The sequence below is a fragment of the Patiria miniata genome, unplaced genomic scaffold (genome assembly GCF_015706575.1).
Source record: "Patiria miniata isolate m_02_andy unplaced genomic scaffold, ASM1570657v1 HiC_scaffold_5, whole genome shotgun sequence".
Lineage (NCBI taxonomy): Eukaryota > Metazoa > Echinodermata > Asteroidea > Valvatida > Asterinidae > Patiria > Patiria miniata.
The window spans coordinates 28,915,863-28,930,472 of record NW_024037072.1 but is presented as its reverse complement, the minus strand read 5'-3'; the positions used below and the strand labels follow the sequence as shown (position 1 = coordinate 28,930,472).

Sequence of the window (14,610 nt, the reverse complement as noted above, 5' to 3'; positions counted from 1 at the left end):
CTGTCCCTCCTACTATAAAAATTACAATTTTTTAACACTGTACAACAGCCATGTATTGAAAGTGCATCACATAATCATAATTCAAGGCACATGCCACTCTGACAAAAAATGTTGAATTAATTATGCAAATAATCCCATAAATAATCCCATACACTAAATCACAGTCGCCAACAGCTCAGTTCTTTCTCTTCATTGATTCCCTTCTCAAGTAATGTACATTTTGTATAGAGAGACATCTCTTCAGGCTGTCTATAAGATCGCTGCGTCCCTCGCCAGGGCATGACCTTTCAGAGTACAGTCTTCCTTGCCTTTCTGCCCGCGGTGCGGTAATTGTGCGGTATTGAAATGAAGAAATGCGCATTTTCTTTGCACAAGCATGATAGGTGGGTAAGTGTATCCTGCAAGCTGATCCTCAGTCATGCCAGTCCCTGGATATGCATGCATGTATATTTGTACTCAGTCTCTTCATGTACGGTACACTAAGTTTATAACCATTTGTCCAAGTTCAGGGTCAAAGCTTGAACTAAAAAACGAAGGGGGTTTGCAATGTGCGGGTAATTTACAAACTACATGTAGCATAAAAGCCCAATTGATACAAAAGCTTGCAGGCCCTTTTACATGGAAATACATTTTTTTATTCACACATACAATGTATGTATGTAGCACGTCAGATAAAAAAACTATTGCCGCTGCACTTATTTTACTGCTTTCACCAACATAATGCCATGAGAACTTGTAACTTAGACAAAAATATTAGTTCTTTTCTCTGGTGATAGAAACAGAACAATGTACAAGTTTCTGCTTACTGATGCTCATTTGTCGCTTGACAACATGATGTACATGTACGACAAGCTTGCTGAATTCAAAGAGCTCAATTGCAGCAGAGCCCTACAATCAGTTGTTTTTAATGATTTAAATTACTTGGAGAATGGGGATGTACAGGTAAAATAGTTGAAGTAGTACGTTTTGTCCCTTACGCAGTAGTACGCAGAAGGTCGCTTCCAATGTCACACATACATACCTGTATCTTGCTTTCTTTTCCTTTATGATAATTTACCACAAATAGTAAGAAAAGATTTGCCCTTGTTGTCAGTTTGTTAATTATTTCTTCACGAACTGATTAATGGATCATATGCACAGCTACACAATGAACAGATTTTAGTCAGTCAGATACAACATAAGGCCTAGTTAAAAAATGAAGAAGAGAAAATAATGTTTGCATACATGTACTGTGCTTTCATCACAAGACAAGAAAATGAAGGCAACACAATTTTGGACAAAAGCATTGATGAACACTAGCAAAAACTGGATATGTACATTATCTCAATATCCATTGAATCGTCCATCCCTGAAGTTCACATCTGACATGTCAGATGATGCGCATTCTAAATCAAAATCCATACTACAGTTTGTATTTCTATCTATAAATCTCTGGGCAATAATCAATGACATTGACAGACCTACATGTACATGTATACTGTAGCGTACAGCGGCATCTTTGATCATTTCTACACACATTCCGGTGTGTCTGTTCATAATCAATATACATGTATGACTCACAGCTTTTAAAAAGTACTTATTTTTCCAATAAATCTATAGTTCACTCAATGACATCTATAATTATAAGCGTACATACATGTATATGTCCAAAATACTCATGTGCCAATACATTGTACAAATGTATAATGTACTGGTACACATGTACTAGGCCTATACAAATGTATGTATGTAAATTATGTATGAAGAAAATTGGTAAGTACAAAAATTTCGCAATTATAAAATAAATTCAAACAAATGAACATTTAAAATCAAACCTAACAGGAACCCCCCCCCCCCCGATTTATTTAAAATATCATGATAAATAAAATAAATCATAAAACATTACCTTGAACAAACTTTCAGTGATATAAAATCCAAATATACATCCACGAATTCCAAGCCAAGAATTTCCCTTATCTCCGCTCAGAAATGTCAATGCAGCATGTGCACAAACCGCAAAGTGACGGAAGTAACACGGCAGCACGCAGACACCGGTACCCACATACCGGTTCCACGCTGGAGGATTCCTAAGGATGACATCATCTCTTTGACCATTTGTGACCGCCAGCTCAACCATCCATTAAGACTGTTCCATTTATACCGAAGGGGAGGAGGAAGGGGGGGGGGGTGACACCGTTCAGCTGGGCTCAGGGGATTGTAAGGGTTTCAAAGGATTGAAAGCGTACTATTCAACATCCTGAAGAAGGGATTTACAATGTACCGGTAAGGTCATTGTGGACAGTTTCTATGGCTGGGCTGTGCTAAAAATATCAAACTTTCAGGGGTATTTTTTTCTCACAGTGAAATTAAACCAAAGGTGCATGATTGTATCCTGGGTAACAATTTCAACATTGCAATTAACAAATGAAAATGCACAGAATGCTACACATCGTAAGCTTTAATACACACACTTACCGGTATTGTGCAAACCACGTGATACTATTAGTACATCTGCTTGTACTTATAACGAAATAACAAAAAATTCACACGTACATGTTGTACATGTATGTCCATGGAAATCCCTGAATTTTGATATAAATACATACATACACACATGTAAATGTACACGTGTATAATAATTAATTTATAATCGGTTTCTCATGGCTGATGTGGACAGAATACATGTATTCCAGAAAAAAATAACAAAACAAATACAGCACACCGGACAAAATAACTAAATGGGTCAGGGGATAGAGTCATGACAGTATGGGCTGATACTAATTGGGTCAGTAGAGGGACAACATGTAGGCCTACATGTACGTACTTCCCTGTGTCCCACTTATTCATGGAACAGGCCATGCGTGATGCTCTATTAGGAAGTTCCTCATTAACATGTACATGGACCATTAATTATTTATTCATAAATACCTCAGACAGTTTAGCCATTCCTATTGGTCGAGAGCCCGTCACGTGGCCGGTATTAAACGGATGATAAAGTCATGGCTAGCTGGTCTTAAACACTTTTCCAGTGTCACAATAAAATATGGACTCCTAAAAATCCAGTGCCTCTTATCGTTTCATTGGTTGAACGTTCACAATCCTCGCGTAGGCATGCGCAACACTACCAGGGAGTTAGAATTTTAAAGTTCTAAATTCAAAACGCAACGCGCCAGGTGCGTTCTGCGCGACATCGCGTAGAACATGATACGCGCGCGTCAATCTCCATAAAAGGGTTGTTTTCATCTTACTCGCCAGCTGAACACTCCATTATTTTGCAGGAGGGATGTTTCAAAAAGCATAAAGTGAATTTGTTGAACAAAATCGGGATGTTTTGAACGAATTATATGATTTTTTTTTACCGAAAAGGTATTTATGAATGGGAATAAATATGTACTCCGTCGGTATTTATCACTCTGTTTAATACCACTTAGAGTCTGGGTGCTGATAATTACCCTCGCCTCCGGCTCGGGTAATTATCAGCACCCAGACTCTAAGTGGTATTAAACAGAGTGATAAAAACCTCCGGAGCACACATTTATTCCCTTATTAATGAGAATTGTCAACTTATGCGGGTAAACTGAGCATGACTGTATCTGGGGCAATCATCCAACTAAAGACAGCCCCTGCACCGAACTCATCGCTGCATTTTTAACAGTTGCATTTCCTCATTCTGAGTATCAGCACTTCTCATCAATATAACCTTTTGCAGATGTTGAAAGCAAATCACCTGTAATTATATGGGGAAAAAATTATAATTCACGAAAGCAAAAGAGCTGCCTGGGTTAGATCAGTTACATGTTTTAAGATGAAATTTGGTCACAAGTCTAACAAATACATACATACATGTATATTCATAAGTTTCATTCAATTTCAATTTGTAAAATGCACACTCACTGTATGCATTTGTATGAAAAATAATGTTCTACATGTACATGTACATGTACATGTGTATACATCTGTTATAATGGTACAATAAATTGATTCAACAGAAACGGAAATTTACTACAAAGTGGATTGTTTTATGAGGGATGACATTTTCCTAAACTTGAAGTCCTGGAAAAAAGCCAGCTTTGAATGTACGAAACATGACAGAACAGGCATCTCAGTGTGAAAAATTGCATTAATCAGTCTTACACATCGCAAGTTTACATAATAATACAATGTATGTACCAGTATACATTTATTTGTTACTCTCCAAAAACAAAATATATTGAAGAAGTGATCTCTTTCGCTCTCGAAAACATTTAGCAACCAATGTAATGTATGTACATACATCTGTACATGATGATACAAGATAATTGGCAATTATTTTCGGTTCAAAGGTCCTTCACTGCCTACAGGTGCTTTACATGTACACCATGTACTACACGTGTCTGTCCAGAAAACCATAATTGTGAAATTCCTTTTTTGCAATCACCCGTGGAAATCTACATGCATGACTGCCTGTGCGTACATGTACGTCATAGCAGACCGGAGGTTAATTAGATAAAAATTCTGGTGAAATCCCTGATTCCTTTTTTTTTTTTAATAAAAGGAATAAACAGAACTGAAACCAAATTTGGAACAGGAAACGAATGGACTAATTTTATCTTCAAAATGCAATTTTCATTACGGGAATTGGGAAGACAGATTTAGAACTAAATTCACATGAAGGATAACGGGCACTTTTAGTATTTCTTTCAACCCTTTACTTTCCTTTCATTGTTACTCTCTTGCCATTCATTTTTAAAAAACTTTTTAAGATATAACAAGACAAGTTGAAGTTTCATAAAATCTGATTATTACACATGTACATGTATGCATGTATGTAGGCCCACCAGTAGGTCACGTTGTACCGTTCGGTATGTTTCAGTTACTGAGAGATCCACGATGATTTTCAAGCGACGCGAGTAAGTTCAGGCACAAAAAGCGGACACAGTTGCCCACGCCACAAATTAGGTTTTTTTTTCCGGTTTGGTTAGATTTTGGGTAGTTTCGGGTCAGTTTTCCTTTAAGTTTTGTCGGGGCGGGTTGGGTGGGTTTTAGGGAGTTCAGATCGGTTTTGGTTGAATTCGCTTTATATATATATTGTTTTGGGTTAGTTTGGCCTGGTCAGCCCTACCCGATGCAGAACATTAGTGCAGATGTCTTTTACCACTCAAACACCGAGCCTGCTGGGGTTGGCTGGCTGTTTGAATCTGTTATAACAGTGGCTACCGCAGCCAAAGTAATTCCACCTTTTAAATAGCATGTGAAATGTTCTTGAATCTTTTCTGAACTTTCAATTAATACATGGTTGAACAGGTTGAACCTGCGACCTTGGTTTTCCACAAAGCCCCAAATACTGCACTGTTACTTGTATCACATTTTGTAACGGTGTGGAATTTCTGCTTCTTATTATTTTGCCAGGTGGTTCGAAATTCTCTGTATTCATGCATGACTGATATCTCCTCTTTCACTGAGGACAAAAACCCACCACTTACCGGTAGGGAAAAAGACACGGTCTGTTAATGTATACATATCCTCCTATGCAAACATACATTCTGTGCCAAGTTGTCATTTTAGGTAAAATCAATTAAGTGACTGTTCTCAATAGTTAAGAGCTCCCAGCCTACATGTACATAAAGCAGGATTGACTGGCTGTGACTGTTTATGTACATTGTAACTTAACCCTAACCAGTTGTCTGCTGAATCCAACGGAATCTAACAATGCGTTATAATGCGGTTCAGTTGCTTGCTGAATCCAACATTTTGCATGAGGAATGTAAACAAAAGGGGTTAACTGCTCATTCCAACAGGCTCCATCTGGTATGTGACATACCGGTAGTTGGATCCTGTTGGATTCAGCAAGGTTAGGGTTAATTAATACAGGGGACATCCTTTGATTGTAGGTGTTTATGCCAGCTGTGCTTACCACTTGCCTGCTTCTGTCAATTGACTGAATTTGACTACTCACAGTGCTTGCTTCAAACATGATCTGACTGTTGGTGACTAGCCTGTGTAAAAGGCATGGCAGGGGAAGAGGATTGATTTTTTGACTGTTTGTGACTCTTGAAACAGCAGGAGGCTAAAAAAATTCTACTGTCAACCAACTTACGAAAAAGGAAGTGAACATTTATAAAAATGCAGGACGATGTCCACAAAAACTAGGGAAGGTGGAGAGGGTGGCTCCAAAAGTTTCTTCATTCAGTTTTCAAGTAAAAAGAGTTTGGCTCTCCATGATTTTTCTTGGTTGGGTGGGGTAACCGGAAACACAAGTGTATTTTTCTTGGCCTTAGTCATGTTAGTTACAAATTACATAAGCAGTAACAATAAGGTTCAAGCCCAAGGTACCCTGTTAAAAAAAACATAGAACCTCATAAAACCTTGAGGTAAACCTTGAGGTACATGTAAACCTAGTTACCGCCTGTTTAATTTTGCATTCTCTCCTAAGAGTAGGTTTGCGAAAGCACCATGTGACAAGTGTGGCTGCGAAAGCACCATGAGAAACTAAACATGTTAGGCAGTGTGCTCTCTCCGTTGTCTGGAGATTGAGCATGAGGGATTCCAACAGTTGGTGGATAGATTTTTGTGAGATACAAATGTATCAAGACTGATTATTACTACATTTCTGCATGTGGCAATGGCAGACTTCAAGCAGACCCAGGTGAAAAAGTAGGAGAACAGTACCAGTAGGATAAAACAAAAAACCAAAACAGGACAAAATTAGGACCTTGGAGGACAAAATCAGGATAAGAGTAGGACTTCTGTGGGCTTTTGCTAACACTGTTATGAAAAATATTCAATGAAATTCATTTTTCATAGTTGTGGGACAATAAAGTACGAAAAAGTAGGAATTAAAAAAAAATACGAAAAATACATTGTAGGAGCAAGGTAAAAAAAAAGTAGGGGAAAGTAGGAATGTACTTGAAAGCCTGCAATGGGTTGAACTGCTTGCAGGTTTACACAATTTACTCTTCAAGGTCCTTCGTATGCCAATTGACACATTTGCATTTTCCATTATTACTGAAATGTGATGAGATTGTCACCCTCTCCTACTGGATTGCATCTGGTACATTTGTACAATCATGATTGAATTCAAACAACAGCTGAGACCACTCCCTTGGTCAAAAGCCAATTCACAACAAATGTGCAAGGCAACTTGGTGGATAAACACAAACAGAACACACTGTGTTAAACAAGTTGCTCTTGCCAGATCCTTACACAACTCACGAAAGTGACACTGGATCCTCCTGAGGAGTGAGGACAAGGATCATCCCCCCAATATCCACATCCTCAATCCTGCAAAAAGAATTTACAGCATATTGCAGATGGAACAAACTTGCCACTATCATACTTTACAATACATACATGTAGTGTTCATGTACAGTTTCAGTGTTGCAGCCGTCTAGACTGGTCTTGGTCTAATTGAGACCAGTCTCGAGACCAGTGTGATGTGGTCTTGGTCTCGATCGCGCATAGTGTCAGACCTGCATGTACATTGTACTGTTCTTGGTCTCGGACCTGCTGTTCTCAGAATTTTGGCCTGAGACCAGCTCGAGACCAAGAAGAAAAAAATGCACTTTGTTTGCAAGCAAATTTCTCCTACCTGAAAAATATTATTCAGAAAAAGAATACAAAATAGACTCTGATGTCTCTCATGCAGATGCCTAACCACATCCCGCAAGTGTACGTCATTAACCCCTTAGAAAATTGAAGTACATGTACACGTACAAAGAATGTTCTCTTGCACAGTGGAGGATTTACGAGTAGGAGAATTCTGGAAAGTTTCTAGCAAGATGCAGCATGAGCTAGGTTAATGTCTTACCTTCTTCAGTTGTCAATTTATGTTGGTACTGGAGCATGTAATTGATCCTCTAATTGCTCTTGATAATCCACATCTGTATTGAACAACAAAGGAATAAAGTTAACAAAACGTTTAAAGACGCTTTAAGAGTACGCGTACATAACATGTACATGTACATGTACGTATCTCCCACATTTCCATAAAGTCAAAAAGCAGATAAAGTAAAACTAGCAATTACATGTAACCCATCCACTCCAGCTTTATTTGCTCTCAACCGGTACATGTACAGTACTTGCTGGAGCCAGCTACAGTACGAGTGTGAGAACTAGCGTCCCACCGCCACTCAAAAATGTTTATCTGACAAAACATGCGGTGATGCAAAACGTACAGATACCACACACGCGATAGCAATTTCTTTGATTTTCGTAACAACGCCTCAAGAGGACAGTCAACAGTGTTTTGGGGCAAACTATAAAGGGGTGACAAGCAGGTCCCTCTGGATTAAATAAAATGCCGTTGTTCTGGTGACCTGTTGTGTAAAGGTAGCGTGTGACCTCAACTTTTGAAGCCCAGGGCACCACTCTGGAGTTGGCATGAAAGGCCGTGACTTCTACATGTTGTATATCTACAGTATTCTGATCAGAGTGCATACATGTATACGTACATAAATTAAACACACTGGACTTGAGATTACCAATGTGATAAAAACAATATCCCTCGTTTTTGTTTGGGTTGCCAGTTGTAGGCTGTCACTTTTTTTTGTAACACTTCCAAGACAATGTCACTGTGTCCCTCCAAGTAGTGGTGTCCATAAAACTACGGTTGGAATGGGAGCTGGGTAATATTTTTGTAAAACGTGTGTACCGGGGTACCTGTACAAGAAGCCCAACCCCAATTTTGTGAAGGGCTTTGAAATTTTACGGTATAACAACTGCGGGTACCAAAAAATCAAGGAAAAGTTATTGTTGTGAAGTAAATTATGCTATTTTTATGTATTGTTTTAAAAACAATAACAGCACCATGTTCTACATTGTAATATGTTTTGCAATAGCATGCTCCATTTTTTGTGCAAACAAAAGTTTCCATCTTCTTTCTGATAAGATGAAAAATTGCAGAATGCGGATGAGGTTACCAAGTCATGCATGTCCTCCCATACACTTGTAGTTTTGTACATGAAAAAAAATCCATACAATATATCTGCTTTGTTTATTTCTCATAAAAAGATTTTAACTTTCTTAATATGTTCCAGTCTAGTCTTTTGACCTCAAAAATTTAAATCACTTGGCAGTCGCACTCAGCTCAGGTGCAAAATATTGACAGTGATTGAAGAAAAGTCTCCTTTAAATTTAATTGAATTGAGACTTGGAAAGTTGAAGTTCAAACTAGACTGATGAAATACTGACGACTTTCTAGACTTTGTCTTTGCCTCATAAAAACTTTGGAGAATTTTGTCTACTAAAGAGTGAGTAAATTTGGCCTGAATTTGTTTTGCATGTATTTCTGTACTCAACTGTCCCTGCAGTCTGGCAGTGTCAGGTCGACTCAACTCGACTCTCTATAGCGCCCTCTATTGATCACAATTTTCTTCATGCCCATTCGCTCTTTATACCGCCCTCTATTTTTTTATACATACGTTCATACCCCGACCCGCGTAAACATAGTAGTCTAATAGGGTCCTACTAAAATGCGTCAACAAGCGTCAACAAGCGTCAACAAACGTCAACAAGCCTCAACGGTCGTCAACAAGCATCAACAAATTTTGTATATGCTTTTGAACATTAAAAGTAGTTTTATATGGTAGAAATAGCAATAAAGAACAACTTCTGCATATTAACATGATCAATTAAAGTTAAAATTATTTAAAAACTTGTTTTTTTGAACGCGAAATGTACGACGAGTTTGTCAATTAGTGTTGGCCGCCATCTTGTTTGGATGGCACTGTACACTCCGCGCACGCATCTTATGGCTCTGTAAACTTCACGCATGCAAAGTACGGCTAGCTTCACGTAAACAAAATGGCGGCCACCCCAAACTCAACAAACTTGTCGTACATTTCGCGTTCAACATGTTAAAAAAAAAACAAGTTTTTAAATAATTTCAACTTTATTTTATATGCTGAATGCTACCATAAAAAACGTCTTTTGATGTTCCAAAACTTATAGTACATGTAGGCCTATACAAAATTTGTTGATGCTTGTTGACGCTTGTTGACGCAGTTTAGTAGGACCGGTCTTAGCTGGAGTTACCCAGCCCCGAGTTTTATCATTGGGTTGTCATCTAGGGCTGGAGCGCATTTTTCTCAAAACTTGTAGTATTTGCAAAAAAAAATTGGAAAATGTTCAATTTTGTCCCCGTTACACACTAATTGCAACTGCAACTCACCCCAAACTTGCCTGGAATAACCATTACACAGGTCCTTGAAGTAAAACACGATCCACGATGAAGATTCAGCCTACAATTGCAGTGAAAACAGGAGGAATAACCGCTAACTTGACAACCTTGCTGGATTGGCCAGGACCGCTATTGGTTTGTGCACAAAAAAAATTGTGTACAATGAATGGCGGTCGATTAACAGGCACAGAGAGCGATCGCTGTCAACTACTCGTTTTTGCTGGCTGCGCTGGCTGTTGGCGCATGACGTCACGCGGAAGCGTATGACCCGATGACTGTTTCATGCACTAGTATAAGGTTTACCAGTCGCATCACAGCTTTGGTACTGGAACCACAACCAATAGTGCATGAAACAGTCATCGGGTGTTACGCTTCCGCGTGACGTCATGCGCCAACAGCCAGCGCAGCCGGCAAAAACGAGTAGTTGACAGCGATCGCTCTCTGTGCCTGTTAATCGACCGCCATTCATTGTACACAATTTTTTTTGTGCACAAACCAATAGCGGTCCTGGCCAATCCAGCAAGGTTGTCAAGTTAGCGGTTATTCCTCCTGTTTTCACTGCAATTGTAGGCTGAATCTTCATCGTGGATCGTGTTTTACTTCAAGGACCTGTGTAATGGTTATTCCAGGCAAGTTTGGGGTGAGTTGCAGTTGCAATTAGTGTGTAACGGGGACAAAATTGAACATTTTCCAATTTTTTTTTGCAAATACTACAAGTTTTGAGAAAAATGCGCTCCAGCCCTAGATGACAACCCAATGATAAAACTCAGGGCTGGGTAACTCCAGCTAGACCGGTCTAATATTAATACCAACGTTGCTTCGTTCTCAAAAGAGTGCCATTCTACTCAACGACTCCTCACATGTCACATCGCATCTAGTCCGAGTAACTTGGACCCAACTTATCGCCTTTTTTAACATTTGGACATGGTCTGGCGATAGTAAGGTCCAAGCTAATACCATGGAGCTGTGTTTATAGCTCCATGCTAGTACTACTAGTGCGAGCTGGACAACATAATCCTGTCACTGTCCCAAAAAACAACATTTTCCAACAAAAAAACATCAGATTTCACCTTCAAAACGGCCTCCAAATTACTAGATATGCCACCTGAGGAACAAGTAGACATCGATGATTAAGATGGTTGTACTGAAGTTTACTTACGATCCGGAAGAAAAGTGCTAAGTTTTAAGAATTAAGTTGCTCGAGCTCGAACACGTTGTGTTTAGATACATGTACAGCGCCCTCAATAGATGGAGACTCGAGATTTCAGAACCATTATTCATGTAAGAGCGCCCTCAGTCTCTGACAAGAATGTTGCAACTCCTGATGACACCACTTCAGCGGTTATGTGCAAGTCTATAAAGAGTCATGAACACTTTCTAATTAAGTATCCTAACAAAATTGGAAATGTTTTTCAGTCCCAGATTCATGTCTTAATCATATTTGCAATGACTGACCTTCACAAAGGCGATATATGTAGCATAGTTTTTTCTCCACTTATTCTTTAGTTTTGTTGTAATTTTCCTAATTGCAAATTTGTTTTATTTTGAATTTTTTTTTCACCTGATACCTACCTGTGTGCATTTCTCCCTCCGTCTACCCATACCTCCTTGTATTACTCCAAATAAAACCGTATGCGTCATTCATACATAATCTTTCCTTTATTATATCATACTACCCATTACCATTTATTCGTCCTTTTGTCCGCCTGTTTGTTTGTTGTTTTGTTTGAGTGTTTGTTGGGCTATTGGGGTGCTTGTTTGTTCGTTTGCGTGTCCGTTATATTTCTCCTGTTCCGTAACTTGTGTATTTTGTACTTACTTACTTTCATACTGCAAATACTGACAGGGTGGATCATGAAAACGAAACCGAGATATTGCTTATTAGAACAGAAGTAGGGCACTTGTGAATCAAAAGGGAGATATCCTCTGTTAGGGTGGAATCTCCTCTAAAATGACACCTTGATCATGTCCTTACATTCACAGTTGAAAAACGAGGATGAAATAACAACGTGGTCGATCTTTACATCTTTTGTTCATAAAAAAAATGAGTGAAAGCTAAAGATGCCACATTCTGTTTCACTTCTCCACGGTCCCATAGAACATTAACAGGTGCCACCGAATATCACTGATATGTACCCGATATCGATCAGTTCCAAAGGTTGAAAATGTCGAGTGATGAAAAATACCTGTTTTTTCCCCTTTTTCTTCCAAAAATAAATCGAGTGAAAACTAAAGCCGCCACAGTTTGTTTCACTTCACACGGGTCCCATCAAAACATTCACAGGTGCAACCGAATATCAATGGTATCTGCACCATTTCCTACCCCGATCGATCAGTCCCGGAGGTTGAAAATAATACGTTGTTTATATGTATATTGGTTCAAAAATAAATTTAGTGAAAGCTAAAGCTAGCACAGCTTGCTTCACTTCTCAATAGTCCCATGCATTCATAAAAAACAACCATATGCTCAACGGTTTGAGTTCAGCTTCGTTTTTCATGTTGTTGGATGCCACCTGTGTATTATTTTGGAGATCATCCAAAATACTGAATAGAAATGCTTCTGATGACATGCACTCCAATAGACTACTCTTTTAAATGTTGAGTTAATGGGGAAAAGATAATTATTGCCTGAATTTAGAAATATAAGAACAAAATCGTGCTTATTTTTTTATATTTCTATCACCTTCCCTGTAGTTTATGACATTTCTTGTTCATTCCTTTGACCTCCGGCAAGATATAGGCGACGGAGAGGACCCCAACCCACCGTGTCGGTCATCAAAAAGTTCCCGGAATCATCTCCTTTAGTGATATTTAGGGGGGGGGGGGGGTGAGGTAACGACAGTCTTGAGTATCCATTGGGTATAGGACACGGAGGGGGGGGGGTGCATTGGCGTAGCACGGTCATTTTTATTGGGGGGGGGGGGTTACAAATTTTTGAAAAGGGCACTTGCACATCCGTTGTGAAATGTAGACAGGTGTTTTTTCTCCGGACACTTGGCCTCCGTAAAATCAAAAAGCGGGGTGGGGGGGGGGGGGGGGGGGGGGGGGGGGGGGCCTGTAACATCTGTCGATGGGGGCGCTGTTCAAAACCGACAATTATGCACACAAAGGGCCAATATCAGTATGGTGCTTTTCGGGGCGGTACATGTGCGAAATGCTGAAAAAGGCACCCAAAACGGCAGGTGCCACAAAAAAGGGCACCACTTCTTTTTGAAAAGGGCACTTGATCAGAAAAAAAGGCACTTCGTAAAAAAAGGGCACTCTCTACAAATTATTGGGGGGGGGGGTAAGCCCGTTGAAAAAAATTGGCATTTCAATGGAAAAAGGCATTCTTTACAAAATATTGGGGGGGGGGGGGGCGGGTAAATACCCAACTTCCCCCCCCCCGGCTACGCTTATGGGGGGGGGGGGGGGGGTTAAGGGGATACCCTCTGTTTCAAATCGTGCTGCACAGTATACTGTCCTTTATATCAGAGACCGGATTCCCTAAATGAGATTGTCCATCCGGGTAACTAGTGCCGTAGTCATATGAAAATCTGACTCCTATGAAAATCGGACCCCTTTTCCCTATTATTGGTTAATTCCTCGCACGTGACAGCTAGGTCACTCTCCCATAATGATCCTAAATATAGCATATCATCATACTTACGCATGCGCTTTACAAGCCTACCAATGAGTCAACATTTCATGGAGACGGATATTTGCGCTACACCGGTTCATATAATTTATAGGAATTGAGAGAGGCAAGCTAGCTATGCAAGTGCATAGCTTGGCAGGCAAGTTACATTCCCGAGGCCCAATTCAGTGCAATTGACCTATCACTGTTTGCAAGTTAGCCACGCCCCTTAGACAACCTATGGGATTTGTGTACACTAAGTTTTGTTTGTCTCAGATTTTGCGCGTTCATGCGTCCATGTATATCATGTAATTGGACAATACTTCACTAGCTGCGAAGTTGACGCCATTCTAACGCGATTCTACCGTGAAAGGTCAATTGCGGATCCAGAACACAACTTTTTTTGGGGAGGCCCAAAAATGTTCGTCCCCAAAAAGAGGGTCCAAAAATTACGGCGTGGGGTTCGGGGCCCGCTTAAGGGCCCCCTTTTTTGGGGGGGGGGGGGGGGGGGAGGGGGATTTTAGATGATCTGATCCGTGGTGCGATCTGAGGCAATTTGTGACCACTTCGACACTTTTTTGAGGAAAAGATGGTGGTACTTTTTTTTGGGGGGGGGGCATGGGTCCGCCCTTGATTCGGTGGAGAAACCATTGTGCACGCTATTGTACAAAGCGACTGCCCCGTGACGGATTATCTGAATGGGGTCCGCTCATATCATAAGTCCGACGTCTCATATAGGTCCGACGCCTCATATAGGTCCGACGCCTCATAGCTCCGACGCCTCATAGCTCCGACGCCTCATTGCTCCGACGCCTCATATAATAAGTCCGAAACATCGTTTGTAAATTGTCGGACTTAA

At 40.0% G+C, this 14,610-nt stretch overlaps 1 protein-coding gene across 3 annotated transcripts in view; it reads right to left on the bottom strand.

Moving 5' to 3' along the window:
- LOC119740890 overlaps positions 1–11,371 on the bottom strand; it is a 36,620-nt gene extending 25,249 nt beyond the window's left edge. Inside the window, exons 1-2 of one of the 3 annotated variants that reach the window (XM_038216357.1) lie at positions 11,295–11,371; positions 7,766–7,838 (exon numbers count right to left, since the gene is read on the bottom strand). The gene's annotated coding sequence lies outside the window, so the exon portion shown is untranslated. Of the gene's footprint in view, positions 1–1,885; positions 2,067–7,765; positions 7,839–11,205; positions 11,245–11,294 lie in introns of those variants that run through there. The other 2 variants (XM_038216358.1, XM_038216359.1) reach the window with 2 other exon arrangements.
- Positions 11,372–14,610: the final 3,239 nt, after the last annotated feature.